The 15,639-nt window shown below is 41.7% G+C and overlaps 1 protein-coding gene across 1 annotated transcript in view; it reads left to right on the forward strand.

Annotated features, from left to right (window-relative positions):
- Positions 1-15,639, forward strand: part of tln2a (talin 2a) — an 84,955-nt gene that overhangs the window by 23,205 nt on the left and 46,111 nt on the right. Inside the window, exon 2 of the mRNA XM_070855206.1 lies at positions 1,860-1,906. The gene's annotated coding sequence lies outside the window, so the exon portion shown is untranslated. The remainder of the gene's footprint in view (positions 1-1,859; positions 1,907-15,639) is intronic.

The following is a 15,639-nucleotide window of genomic DNA, read 5'->3' on the forward strand; positions in this document are numbered from 1 at the left end:
CTTTAATCGACCCTTTTCCTTTTTAAATGTTGCTCTTCAGTGAATGTACATCACTGGAGCTGTCATCATTTTCTGACCTCCTCAGTAGAGTAAGAAAAGCCAGTCACTGTGTGAACCGGTTACCTCCCAGTAAGAAACCTAAAACCCTTGCTGCTCCCTGCCAATGTCAGAGAGTCAATGACACCCATGGGACAGGCTTTTGCTGCAGTAGCTGCCTGAGCTACAGCTGACTTCTAATGAGCAAGCAGGTAATCAGAAGCCCACGGAGATGGTTAGCAGCACTGGCCAGGGTTTGGTTTGAGTGCATCTGTTTGGACTTGACCCTCTAACAATACATCGTTCAGAAGTCTTTGTTCCTGAATGGATTCATTTATGGATTAATGCACGTTTTCTTGTGAAAAAATACTGAATCCTATTATGTGTGTGTGTGTGTGTGTGTGTGAATCCCATCACCTGTATATAGATTTGCATGGCAGATATATTGTTTGCAGCACACTCCTGTCGAGTGTGTGTAGGTGTGTGCCAGTCCCTGTGAGGGAGAGAGGACCTGTATGACAGTACCATCCTGCAGTGTGTTCCTTTTCCCTCCAGTGATCCACCTTGAGTGTCTCTCACTCGTCCTACATCAGTCTCCAGCCTGTCAGTGGAGCGGCTCCAGCCCATGTCATTAACTCTGGCTGTGGGCATTAAGCTGGCTGGCCTGGACCGGGGTAATAACCCACACTGCCTATTGTGAAATATTCTAGTTGTCCTGCGAGGGAACATTTGGAAACTTGAACTGCACTACAGGAGACATTGTCACTACTGTGTGAAAGACTGGCTGTGCTACATTAGTAAGTGTCTTCACTGGCAGCTTGTAGAAGTGGATGGTAATGTGTTTGAATGAGTTTCAGTAGATGGTCTCTTGACTGTTCTTCATATCGATGACGATCAGAAAACATCAGTGAATTAAGTTTGTCACTGTTGCAGTGTATTTCTTCTGGACACTGACCGTTTACTTTATTTAAATGTCCAAGGCACATGGCCCATAAAGCTAAACTGATTCAGCTGTAAGGTCCAAGGAGTGGAAAATCTGCTATCATATAGCCTACTTAAGTGCAACCTTTACATCTTATTATGAAGAACTGTGGAAAAGGAGTCGTTGTTTTCATTCTGTCTGATAATCAGAATCAACCTGCTGCAGCACTAAAACACTCATCACTTAATAAAAGGGCTGACAGCTGTTTGTTCTTTCCTGTCGCTCTGTGTTACAGCGGTGTGGTCAGGGCAGGTTTATGTCTGACACTGGGGTGTTTTTTAATGGGTCACACTAAGGAAAAGATTAAGTATGAGTGAGCTAAATGTAGCTGATATGATCACCTGAAAAATGCCCTTCGCAGCCCTGATAACAACTGTACAAATCTGTCCACAAAATCTCTGAGGAGATATTTGCCCGGGGCACCAGTAAGTCCTGATTTAAGGTCAGCCACCAATATCAAGTTGGAACCAAACCTCCTGTTTTGAAGTGGGGAGTTGACTGACTTGTTGGTGTACATGTATTTTGTGTGATGAATTATATATCTGACAATGATAATGATAATTCACTACTGAATATTTTATATTCCTACTTTCTGTAAGTCTGCTTAGAAAAACCTGTTTGCATTGGTGCCATGATTGTCTCCTTATTATTGACTGCGAGATTCAAATTGTTTTGCATCGTCATTTTGTCTTTGGTGTGACTTAATCTTTTATGAAATATATTGCTGAGCATTTAGGTCTCTGAGATCTTTCTTTCTTCCATATTTAGTTAGAAGTAAGGGTTGTATTTATGTTTGTGTGTTAATATTTGACTCATGCCTGCCCACCTTTTGTCTTTTCAGCTGTGAAGATCAGCGCACATTCGAGGCTGCATTAACTCAGCAATAAGGTAAGAAGCTGATACATTTTCACATGCACTGGTGACACACTGTAATACTATACGAAGCTGTAAGCTGTGCTGTGTTGCAGCAATGTTGGCGTTGGTGTACAGTCTGTGTGGTTGTACTGTTGTGCCCAACACGTTTGTCTTGGTAAAACTCATCAGGATGAGTAGCTGCCAGCTGCCAGGGCTCCATGAGGAAGCATACTGTGAAGCTTTCTTCACGACCCCGCCGGCTCTTTGCTTTTCTCTGCTGCTCTTAATCGCAACAGCAGCTACAGTTTCTTTGTATTTTCTCACACTTTGTTTCCTTTTTTGTCTTTTTATTATTCACTCTCTTCACTGACGCAGTCGCACCGATGCTGTGAAAGCAGGGTGTTGGGTCTACGTCACATGCACTCCACTCGCGTATCTTATTCTAAAAGATAATACATGCTATCAGCCCCGGGCGCTGTTGAAGCTAAACCATCTACTTCCTCCTTGCTGTGTTTACCCAGCACGGCTGAGTGTGTGTGTGTGTGTGTGTAATAAAAGTGTGTGACCAGACATACCTAGTTCAAAGCCGCCATGTCGTTTATCTTCTATGGACACAAAAGGAGTTGCACATTTCTCTTTATAATAATTAGTGGAAGTCAATAAAAGAGGTAATGGACTAAATGTGTGTGCCTGCACATCTGCCTCACTCCATGACAGCATACAATAATGTACATTTTCAAGCTGACTCAATGAGCTGCTTTCAGAGGGCAATTACAGTAACTGGCAGCATCTGGTGCCCAGCCTCTCACTGTAAGCACGCTCTGCTCCACAAATGAGGTTACAGTTGCTATGGGCTTTAGCTTTCTAAAGATTAATGAGCCCCAGTGTTGATTTGTCTCAGGCCATGCTTCAATAAACAGCCAGATCTGAACTTCATCAGATGACTTAATCAGAGTAAAGTACAATACGACCACAGGTGAACTATAGGTTTTTAGAGATGGTGAAATGCAAGTACTCCTCCAGTTTGTCCTTCTATGTGTGTGTGCGGGGGGGGGGGGGGGGGGGGGGGTACTCCTTTTCACTCTGGCCTTCACAGCATGTAGCACCGCTGCAGGTGGTCTGAAAGGCACAGGGCAGAAAACAAATCCTTCAGTGTCCTGCAGAGTGTCTGAACCCAAAAACACTGTTTTTATATAACTTCAAGAGTTGGAAACAGCCCTCGTGCTCAGCCTTTCCCATTCAGACCAATGTGTTTAAAAACACTTTACAGTACATTTTAAGAGGGTGCCCAGCTCTCAGTTGGAGTGTGGTAGAGAACAGTTTATGCTGCCAGACAACAAGACCTGAGAGGTTTCTGCTGAACAGCAAACTGTTTTAGAATTTCAGGTTTGTCAAACTTGTGTCTCAATCTAAACCTTTCAATAAAGAAAGTACAGTGGTGAAGACAGGGCTGAGCTTAAGACACCATGGTGGAGCAGAGCACTGGACGCAGTATTTACAGTACAGAGCACTTTGTGTTGTCCAAGTGTGCTACATAACATTAAGTGTGTATTAATGTTAGAATATTTTGAAATGCTCTCAATACATCGGTCACCATTCCTGTATTCTATTACTTTTGTTCTCCAATGAAGAACCCGTACTGTGCTTTGGGAACACATTTCTAACTGTGAGCTTTACTTTTCCTTTTTGTGTCGGGTAAGAAAGAGTCTGACCAAGCAGCAAATCAGCTTTCTATAATTTACCCATTTTGAAAGAAATCCGCTTTCAGTAAGATGCTGTAGCACCTCATTTAGTTTTTCGTGACATTTCTAAATGACTCAGAGCTCTGCTGTTGATCGCGCAGCTGCTAACTTAATAATTGTTATTTATTAACAATAATCTGTTTCTTTCTTGTCGTGCTTGTAGGCAGAAGTCCAGGTTTATGCCCTCAGCCAAGAGGAATAAAACATTTACTTGGCACTGGCACATCTTTGCTTCTCTAGTTATGGCCAGTATGATTACTATGTACTGTAAGTAGATTTATTACATTTTGAATAGGCCAGCTTTTCCACATGGCACAGTCTTCAGTGGTTGTTCTTATCAGATGTGTGTTTTTTACTCTGGGTGGTGGTGCACTGTCAGCCACTTTCTTGCCAACTTGATTCAATTAATTCTGCAGACCTTTAAGTGCAACTAAACAGCGCGGACATGTTTTTCTAAAGAGAGAAATGTCTGTGCAGACGTTTGCTAAAGAGGTCCATTCCTAGCCTGACTGATCTCATGTTTAGACGTTCCTCAGAGTGTATTCCTCTGGACCTGGGCCAGTGGGCCCCACTCAGGAGCGGCTCTGCAGTATTTCTCTGACTGTGGGTTGCACTCCCAGTCTGTAAACTGCAGAGTGCTGCAAGAGCGTTTTGATTAACAGCACTTTGCACGTTTTCTCTCTGAATATTGCTAATATTACGTAGTCTTACCTGTTGTGACGGTTCACATTTAAGACCATGTGTAAAACCAGTGCAGTGTAAAGTATTGTAACATTTATTTGTTGGACAGTAGAATGCAGTGTATCTGTACCAGTGTATCAAATACCTTGCAGCTGTATTTGACACACACTTTATTCACTGACATAACTGTAATGACAGCAGGCACATCTGATCCTGACCAGATGTTGAGGAATTATTGAGTCAACACGGCAGCATCATGAAGCAGCGCTGTTACCTGCACTTAATAAAGGTCCATTCATCAGACCTGATGACACCTGGGTCTGTTCCCCAGCGCCCCGTGCTGACTGTTCATGGGCTTGAAGGATGTGGTTTGTCATGTCATGTTCCCTAAACAAGCTCTGCTGTGCTGTCATTGGTAAACCAGGAGGTGATGTCACACTCAGCTGAGCCAGCAGTTTCATAGCAAATCTGTTAAATGTGCCCTTATTTTATCCCCTCTGAGCTTGAGTATAATATCTAGTGATGGTGTTAAAATTGGCACTACTTTGTGCACAACAATAACCGTATAACACCTACTTTAGAGGCAGAGCACCGTTGTTTTGTCCACTGTAAGCAGCCTCTTGTGTCTGTGGAAAAAAACACTTAGAGCCGTCTTTTAAACCTTTAGGAAGTGAATGTTTCACGAGAGAGATTTTGGATTAAGAATCAGTTTAATATGCAGGGCTGTCCTGATTAATCATACCCACATTAGTCAAAGCGCTGGTTATTTCTGTATTACCTGGCAAACCAGATATTTAGTTCACATCCTAGTTAGATCTGCCCGGTAAAGTGAATCACTCAGTTTGTCAACCTGGCTCTTTTACTAAGGCTGGAAAATGACGGACTGGTTCTTGCCCACATCTTACACGGACTCTTCCTCACTATCACTGCATCCCTTCCACTGCCAGCTGACATTTGTGTCATGCTATTCAATAAACATGATCACTTTCACTCAGGCAGAAAGGCTGCTTTTACTTGTTGTTTTTAACCCTCGAATGTTGCTCTTGAATAATTGATCCTGGCCTCTGAAAGACACTAACCAAACCACAGTCATTTACTGTCGTGCTTTTGACCTGCTGTCGTATTATCATCTCACTAATGGCATTGTTCTCATGATGGAAATTGCTCTAAAATGATCCCCATCTGACACTGACACCCCATCAGCCCACCACATTGGAGAACAAATATGATTCATCCACACAGTATTCTAACCTGAGATTTCCTCATACTGCAGAAGGCAGTGAAATTATTATTGAGGAAACTGCTCGGACTAAATCTTGGCCTGACAGTCTACACCAGAAACCCCAGCAGTCCGCCCAATAACTGCTGAAAGCACACCAAAGCACTGAGATTATGTGGACCTTGAGTACATGGCAGGTTTTATTGACTCCCCATCTCCTTATGAACTGCCCATGCAACGTCGGGGCTCAGGAGTGTTAATGTGACACAGATGGATACAGATGTCTGAAAATGGCCGAGAAAAAGTCCTAATTGGAGATAAGCATGGAAACATTTCATGTGTACCTCGGCCTTTTTGATCTACCATACAAAATACACGGACATAGATGCTTACTGTGATGGAGGCTGTGTCAACACCATAATGCAGGTATACTCAATTACAAGTGTGACAGTTGGACTCAAAGTGAGACTATGCTGCTTTTACTTAATACAGTTTTGTACAATAAAACAGCATTTGCGTAAAATTCTGAGCTTTTGTAACAGCAGCACAATCACAAGAGTCAAAGTCGGCAAACTGACTCAGCAATGTCTTTTTTTTTTATACACTTTTTATTAACAGTAGCTAACATTTGCCACCATAACGTGCTGGTCATGCCAGACAATGTAGAGCTGCAGCAGCACAACACCACAGTATGCTGAATAGAGCAACACTGTGTCATTTCTCCTGAGTTTAACCTTTTTATTTAGAGAGAGAGAGTGTGTCATTTCCTCTCCTCTGGTTTTAAAGTATCAAAAGTAAAAGTACTCTTAATGTAGACCGTCTCTAATCGGAGAGTCTCTTTAGTGTTGCAGCTGAAGTAATTTAACTATTTATGTGCTGCTTTATAAGCTAACTTACTACTTTCTATGTAAAATGCTGAACAAACAGAGCAAACAGTGCAGTCTTTTTTTTTTTTTTTAAAGGAACATACATGCAGATGCTCGCAGTCATCATTTAGCCTGCGTCCGTAGACCCCACACTGCTGGGAGGTGCTGACGGAGTCACATTTGTGTTTAAAAGCTAACTGGCAGGACGGTCTGTTGGTTTCATCCACTCTAAGAATTGTTGATGTGAACCAAAGTCTGCCAGGGACAAAGAGCTTTATAGACAACTAATCAGCTGATTCCTTTATCTACAGTGTATTTTACACTGTTTGGCCTCTGTTTCTTTTCCCAGGCACAGATGCTCACAGTTAATCTCATGCATGTCTGTGGCTGCAAAGTGCACTCATGTCAGCATCTTGCAGCTCCAAAAATATTGAAGTGAAACTGGCTTGGCGTGGAATCAGTACAGCACAAGCTGTTAGTTTAATAGTTTACATATTCCACTCGAGTCGAACAAGTGACACTGGCGCATAGTGCTGCTTTTGCATAACACAAATCTTTAGATTCTTGTATTTAAGAAAGTGAAAGAGTCACATCTTTGTGCTCACTGGGTGTGTGCTTGATGTAGGTGTGTGTGTGTGTGTGTGTGTGTGTGTGTGGATGATTTGCTTCTTCGAGCTGATAGCAGCTCACTTGGGGAGTATATGTCACTCAGTAGATACCTGTACATATTTTTGGCGTCCCTCCCACTGTGATGTGACTGTGGTGTCTTTGCTTAGTGGGGGTGTGATGTTTTCATCCTTCATCATGAGCAGAGGCGACAAGGTGGAACAAGGGAAATGGATAAATGGAAATATTGTTAATCACAGTCGTTGGGGAAAATCCCTGTGTAAAAATAAGAAGTATTCTCAACACGCAGACTTTCAGCATTGTGCCTTTCTGCTGCAGTCTTGGCAGTCAGTTGCTCTTATACAGCTCATATTTAATTTGTCAAAGGAGGATTAATGCCAGTCAGTTTCATTGACCTATCAAACTACACATGCCCCTCTCTAATGTCCACTAAGAGACTGATTCTTTGTTTCGTGTGCTGATTATTTAGTGAATTAATTCATTGTGTTGGTCTGTAATTCTCCATCAGACACCTCACAAGCGTCGGTCTGTTAAATGTGCAGTGAAAGCTGCTTCGCTCTGCTTTCAAATCCATCAAAAGAATTTCAATAGTCCATGATTTAGTGGACCTTTTTTAACGTCCCATTGTCGCCTGAATACAGCTTCAGCTTCTTCTTCTTTAACCTGACAAGCACAGACGTCTTCGGTAAACACTGAATGATAAGATTTTTTATTTAAAATAAAAACTGAATACAGTCACAACATGACTCAGCAATAGCTTTAATCCACGAATGTACCAAACAACAAAGATCAGTAGAACTCTTGTGTTTTCTCATTTCCATGCCTTATAGAACAGACGAGATATTAGTCAGGCCACAACCAGCTCCTGTAACCATGGCAACCTGTATTTGAACACATCCTTAAGCGACAATAGTTGAGTGAGACTCCTGTTAAAGACTCTACATCCTAAACAGAAATTAAAAACTACGTCCTTTTTTAAAAGGAAATGTGAGCGCGAGCTTGGGTTGTAATGCAAGGTGAAGCCCCCCCCCATGTTATGAAGTACCCGTCATAGTTCATCTTTGGTATGTTCCAAAGGATGGAGGGGTGACTGTGGTTTAGCTTCAGATGTCAAATTGACTCCCTCTTCTCGATAGGAGGCTGAAAGAACTGATTAGAAAACAGAGAGGCCTTTTCTAGCAACTTCTGTTCCCTTTTACAGCCACATGAAAAACGACAACAAGGTAAAACCAATAAATTACCACATTTCATGTGATGACACTGTGTTAGGTTGAATGAGGCGTTACCAACAAGCTCTGTGTTGGCTTAGTGGGAGTGCTGTGGGACTGTTTGCCTCTCCTCTCCCCTGCATGAAACTCAACACCTGTGTCGGCGCTGCTGCAGACAGAGATTCATCACCTGCCTGTCTCAACCATTTGCCAAACTCCGTCTTTCTCTGTGTCTCTCTCACTCATGCACACACACACGCACGCATACAAATTTGCACATGCAAAATTACACAGACGGACAACAGATGTGTAGTTTGTGTCACTCAGGAGGTATGCTGTCTGTCACCTGACACCACCACCAACCAGGTGGCTAATTATGCTAACAGGCTTTACTTCTCACATGTAGCTTCTTCTTTCGTGCGGAGCTGTGAGTGAGTGTGTGTCCTCCTGTCTTTGTGTACTGGTGTGTCAGGACTGTCTTGTGCCATATAAAAAAACAATTGAATTTATTAATTCATTTAAATTTTATTTATCTATTTTTCCTGTAAATAGTTTTATACCATTTGGTATGTGAGTGACGGCTATTAATTCAATTTGTGTCAACATTTCTGACTCGGCATAAACACCAGGCAACTTTTTGCCCCCCGGTCACGCTCACTCCCAACAAACATTTGTCACCATTTTCTCTCAGGCTGAAAAAGGGCTGGAAGAACTCTTTAGTAATTGGCTTGTCTTATCTGAAAGATCTCATGGCTTCATTTATACCAGGAAACTATTTAAAGAAAAATGAAATTGAACTCACGGTGAGCACCGAGCAGGAGCAGGACGCCGCTGCTTGACTCTACTTGAAAAGGACGGATAGATATTTGGTCAGTTCCTCACCTTCCGTTTCCCAATGACTCTAGAGTCACAAGCGTTCTCTTTTTAGCTGCTGGCCCATTCAGCCCGCTGCATGGTGATGACCTCACTCTGAAATGTGCCCGCTCACTCGTGTGTGTGTGTGTGTGTGTGTGTGACTAAGACGCTGTGCTTTAGATCAGTTCCATGACTGCCTGATGAGTAGGCAGAGAGTGTCTCGTTTACACTGTGTTTTCATGGAAATGACGACAGCGCTGATAAAAACCTGTTTATTTGCAGCTGAGGTTATTTAAAAGAAGAGGCTGGCCTGCTCTAGAAAACTGTTTGAAGCTGATTCATCATGTAAAAATAGTCAAGATTTCCAACCCTATGTGTGTCTGGGAGGGTGTGCATATGAGATGATGCTGATTAAATATATCTAAACATTCCAAAAGCCAATAGAGCCGGGTAGCAAAAGTCAGCAAGCTGCAAGCTCTGCATGGGGCTGTAATAAGAACAGATCTGACGTGTTTGGTGGGCGGTGTCTTTGTTAAGCTTAAAACAGTTTGACAATATGAACATTATGGCATGCATTTGTACTATTCTGTTTTTCTACAATAAGTACCCAAAGAAAATATTTAGAATGCATGACTCTGTAATTACATATTTATTTATGTTATAGTACCATAATGATAGGGCTAACCAGATCTACCCTGCAGTACACTTCAACTTCTTGGTCCATGGTTTCTTTATGGAGCCTGAACAGGATAATCTAAGTGTCATGGTAATGGTCAATGGTGTCAGTGGTTCTGTTTTCTAATGGTACATAGCATTAACCAAGTCTCAAACTACATTTGAACTCAGCCGGGTTGTCCTATTTCCCTCATAATAACTCAGCTAGACCCACTCGAGATTGCAACAATGAAGCCTGACAAAGTGTTGCATTACACAGCCTAATTATTATTCAGAAGCTGTGCATGTAAGAGATATCGATCATGATATGCAACATGCTCCAAAAGCAAATTAGTGCCCCACCATGCACAATGATATTAATAAAGCTTGTGTAGCTAGTAGAATCCATTGCTGATGATTTTGTTTTTGCAGGAACAGGAATGTCTGATTTAAGCTTTAGATCTTCTGTCTGTTTTAACACACATTATAACCTTTGAAATGGGGCGTGTCCATGGTCCCATTTATTGAGAAAACGACACGATCCAGTTTCCAGCAGCCGTCATTGCCAGTGCCTCTCCTGAGGCCATGTGAGAAGTCACAGTGAAAGCCTATGTCATATGATGAGGTTGTATTGTCTGCTCTACCAATGACGCTGCTGCTTAGTGCAAAATGTAATTGGCTTTATCAAATAATCCATCTCCATCTAATTGTGTCAAATTAACAAAACTAGCAACACTGACTTTGTTTTTTTATTTTATATAAATATAAAATAGTAGCTTACTATATAAAATAGTAAGCAGATGGACTAATTAGCATGCCTGTGTGTTAGCCCAGTTTGGCCTTGGTGTCAAAACTAGGCTACTGACATGCTCTGGCCAAATGTTGAATATGTTTTCTTGTGTCAGAACCTCCTTTAGGATTGGCCTGTTTAACTTGCAGGCAGTTCTATTATTGGATTAGAGGTCATGTTACTGTAATAGGGCCTGGGCATTCCCAGCAGGCACTGCCGTGCCTCATTGATCTATTGAACAATACCTACATGTTCTGTGCTCGCTCTCATTTTCCTTTTATCTCATGAGCCTTTGTCTGACTCTGCTGCGGACAGATTTCTCCAGGTGAAATCGAATTCTGTTCATGCACAGTGGCAAAAATATAACCTGCCTCTCACTCTTTGATCACGGTGCACTGGCCCTATCATCTTCCTGGTGTGATGTCTGTATTTACTATGTCTATGTCAACGACGACGTCTCTAACTTATTGGCTCAAACTCTATAATGCCTAAGGCAAACTGTGTCTGTCGACATTTGTTCTCTTAGACATCCAGATCCCAGCTTCCATCGAACGGAGCTCCAGTCTCATACTCCTAAAACAAGGAAACAGTCTTGGTAGGTCACTAGATTCTTGACTATCACACGTGGCAGCATTTCTTTGCAAAACCAATTCTTTCCAATGGATTTGATGTTGGTGTGTCTGATTTCTAAAATGACACTTCCAGGCCAAGGTGCCTTCGCTTTTGTCCCAGGCCACTCTGTTGTTGAAGACTAGTACAGTAGTACAGTATCAGCTTTCCTAGCGACCTCACCACCACAATGTCTTTGGCAGCAGGTAGATTTACATCTTCAATGTGCACTTTCTTTGCAGGGTCAATATGATATAGGTTTTATAAAGCACCTTCAGGGCTGACTCCATTATCTGAGGCTGGGATTCGTTTTACAGGGATTTGGTCATAAACCAAGGTATTGGATAAAAAGAAATTTTGACCATATGATGGTACTGGATGAAAAATATATAGTATTACAATCCATCCTCTGGGGGCCATGCAATTTTCAAGGCAATGCATTTCATAGCTGCTGAGAGATTTCAATAACTACCAACAATGTCAACCACATGCTGTCTGAGGATTGCCAAAGCTGTTAGGATTCATCCTCAGGGAGCCATGGCTTACTGAATAATATTTCATGGCAATCTGTCAAGTAGACACCGAGATATTAAACTGAACAACTGCAGAGTATCCTTTCATGCTGATCAAGATCTGTAATGTCACGGCAGTCCATCCACTAATTGTCAAGATATTTCACTCTGAACCACAGATGACAATGTGTTGGTGGCACTGAGGACTGTTTAAGAGATGGCCAAAGCCCGTAGGATTTATCCTCAGGGAAACCATGAATGTGTGTACAAGCTTTAACGGCAATCCATCCCATAGTCATTGAGAGGTTTCAGTCTGGGCAACAGTGGTGGACTAACAGACAGACAGACAGACCACCATACCTTGAGCCATGCTGCCGGCATCGCTAACCACTTGTTTCACAGCATGGAGTTTGCTAAGTTGTCATCATGTGACCAAAGTATCGAACATAATGAACTCATATGCACATTGTTTGAGGGCTATTTACAGCTTACAACAGTGTATTCCTGAAAGTCCTCAGTAATTATTGAACAAAAGGCCAGTCCACTATAATTTAATTGGCCCTGATCGAGTTTCCTCTGCCATTTGTTAATATCACATGAACATGTTGCTCAGAGTGCTACTGCTGAATATTCTTTGTTATGTGAGCCTGCAGTAGATCAAAGGAGTGTAGGTGTAACTGGTGCAGTTGGGTTTAAAGTCAGGAGGGGGACGGATGCTTTGTGCTTATGTATCACAGTGTGGGAGTGTACAGCGTATTAATGATTATGGATTTGTGCGTTCTCTGCCTGTGTGTTTTTTTTTTTTCCATGTACTGGTGGTTCATTATGTTAAGTGTGACCAGTGTGTTCTTTTTCTCTGCAATTTTTACATCCAAAATGAAACAAAAATAGACCATTTGAGCAAAGTGACCGCAAAGCTTAGTTGATGTTGTGGGGAAGGGGTTCGTACTGGCGAGGAGCAAAGCTGAAAGGTAGTCAAACAAACCGATGAAGCTACAGACTGGCGGCACTGCCGTGAAAGGTTGATGGGCTCCACAGTCCGATAGAGCAGATGAAGACGAGAGTGATGTAGCAGGTTGCTGCAGGTGACTCTGCTACAGTGCTGTAGTCATCGCTGAAAATACAGCTCTTCTTCATCTCAAGTGGCGCGCCATCTGCCTCTTATGCAGTACCTCTGCTTGCTTTATTTGTTCTTTGCAATGTACAATTGTCAATTTCTACTCCCAAAACTTTGTGTGGCTCTGCATCTGTAATTGTATCAACTTATTAGTCCTAATTGCCCTGAATAGGCTGTTGAGCCCATGAAGACCAGGACTGGATAATAGATTAAAATGATTAATTTTTGTCTATTGAGTTATTGGATTAAAGACATTTTTCCATTCAACATTTTCCCATGATTAAGATGGAGTATGACAGACACTGTGTCCTTCAAACATAAAGCTACACATGTTTATTATGTTGGCACTGAAGCTAGAGATGAATTTGGTAAATCTCTGTTAACGGCATTCTTGTAGATATTGTTTGGAAAAAGATGCTTTTAAAGCGTTTCCTGCTCTTCAGAAATAGCTCATATATGCAGCACATATGTGCACTTATTATTGTGATTCTCTTCCACCTTCAGCACTTTGTCACACACAGCATTTGGATTACAGTTTTCAAAATGGAGAGTGCTGTGTGTTAAATTGCATTAGGTCCGTACGTGGTTACTAATGTGGGCTTGTTACAGCACAGTGGAGCCTTGTTCCCACACTGGATTTGGTAGCAGCCTAATGAGTTGGTTGTACTCAAGTGTTTTGGAGGCTTTACAATCACATTTGATCTCTGCAAATCCTGTCTCATCTCAGGGAAGGGAAGATATATAATAGGATGCTTTGGTGGTAATCCAGCTTGGATGGAGGCTCAGCTTTGTCTTGATGCTGGATGAAGAGAGAGATTCACCCTCAGTTTTTAAAACAGAAAATGGCTTCATTAGAGTGTTGTGAAACAGAACACATTAGCTTGGTGGTGATATTGTTTTTATTTGATCAGGTGAAAAGTTTGATGTTGGAGAAATTGAAGATAAGATAAGATAATGCAGTGAAAGAAATGATGATTCACAGAGCGTTCACATCAGGGCCCAGCAGGGTGTAAAGAGGGATAAATAAACCATGGGGTGTGCATTAACCAATTTTCATATTACTGCTAAGACTGAAAGGATTTTTTGTGAGCTGATTAATTTTTTTTCCCCCCACACTTGTTAAAACATAAATTTGACTTGGGCCCCCAAATATCCAGTGGCACCACTGGAAACTCTTATTCAGCTGCATTGCTGAAACTAATTTTGTCCATTTGATTGGCAGAACGGCCTTCAGGGACCTTAGGTGGGGCTCACCGTCAAATTGGCATTTTTTATGAATATTTTTTAATGAATATTTGAATATAGATGCGGGACTTTTTTTTTTTTCTTCATTTTTTTATTCTTTCTGTCTGGAAACCTTGATAATGCCTTAAAATTACATATATTTTTCTCTGGTCTCTCTTTATATACAGAACGTGGCTCTGAGAGCCACTTTTTAGCCTTCTGTATGTGTGTATATTGCAAGAAGATTCTGAAGGTGACAAAAAAAAAATGAAAGAAACCAATGTGAACCATGGTGAAGGATGTAGTTTCAAAAAACAACTCAAATATTCATTAAAATTGAGCACTGTGGACATGCTGGTTTCACTTTACAAATATAATTACAGTGAAATGAAAAGGCACCTCAGGGTAAGGTGGATTGCCACAAAGCTACTAATGTAATAGCTGTTGAACCACAGTGTGGCATAATGTTGAAAGCCAACAGAGCTGTCTGTTTGTAGTTGCACGGCCATAAATAGCTTTCTGTATAGAGTTCACACTGAGCCTACTACCATTTCATCTTCATATTAGTTTATCATGTTCTCTCCTCATCGCATCCTCTGATCTCTTTACGTCTTCCTGCCGTTCGTCTGACCATTCTTCAGGCTTGTAGAGGCTGATGCCGCAGCGATTACAGTCTAAACGAGGAATATTAGATTATTTTTGTGGTTTTGTACAGTTTGTTCGTGGACGCTAACAAATATCCAGCCCAGAGGTAAAAAAAACCTACGACTACCAGGTCTGTTATCTGATCAAAACAGAAAAAGACAGGAAAAAAAACACAATTGTGACTCTGTATGAATTGACAAAGCATCACCATCTGGTTCAAAGACGCAGGATTTATAGAATTTCAAAAAATGTATTCGTATACCAGTGAATCACCCTCATCCCTGTCAGAGTTTCCACAATGTTGCTTTTGTTTCCTTTATGCAGTAAATTAGCTCTTGGGCCTGTTCTTTAAGGGCATCACTGAGGGTTTTGTCTGTCATGGTCATTCCTTTGAGAGACCTAATCTAGAGACATGTTACTGTTGAACACTTTGGGATCACTAGAATAATGTTTAATATCTGCTCTAGGATGGGGTTTGTCCTTTAAGCTCAGTCGGGCTCTGACAGAATGAGTGTTTGGCTTTGGTCCAGCTGCTTTGCAATAACTGAGACAAATGTACAGGCTGCGTTGAAAAGTAGTGCTCCAATGAAGGCAGTTGTTAAGCCCCAAAAAATGAAAATGTGTGTTACTATTCTAAGGGGGAAACGTCAATGATCAATCATCAGAGGCATCTTTGAAAGGCTGCCTAAAATGTTGTGAAGTTGGTTAATATTCTATTTACATAAGTGTGTTTCATAGTAGAAAGAACTTGTTGTACATCCTTCTGCCTTTATAATTACCACAGTTGGCTTCAGGATACTGCAGATGATTGTCAACACTGTGAGCCAGACTAACGCCTTCACTCCTGTGTGTGAACACATCTCACATAGGAACCAGATTCTGAGCGTCTGAGTCAGGGTCAGACACTAGCAGAGCAGATGAGGGTCCGTCTGTGTACTTCAACCGTGGCCCCTACTGACCTCTCACCTTTGACCCCTGTCACAGAGCAGTCCTGTGTTCCCATTGGTCCCAAACAGG

This window comes from Pempheris klunzingeri, chromosome 1 (assembly GCF_042242105.1).
Source record: "Pempheris klunzingeri isolate RE-2024b chromosome 1, fPemKlu1.hap1, whole genome shotgun sequence".
In the NCBI taxonomy this organism is placed as follows: domain Eukaryota; kingdom Metazoa; phylum Chordata; class Actinopteri; order Acropomatiformes; family Pempheridae; genus Pempheris; species Pempheris klunzingeri.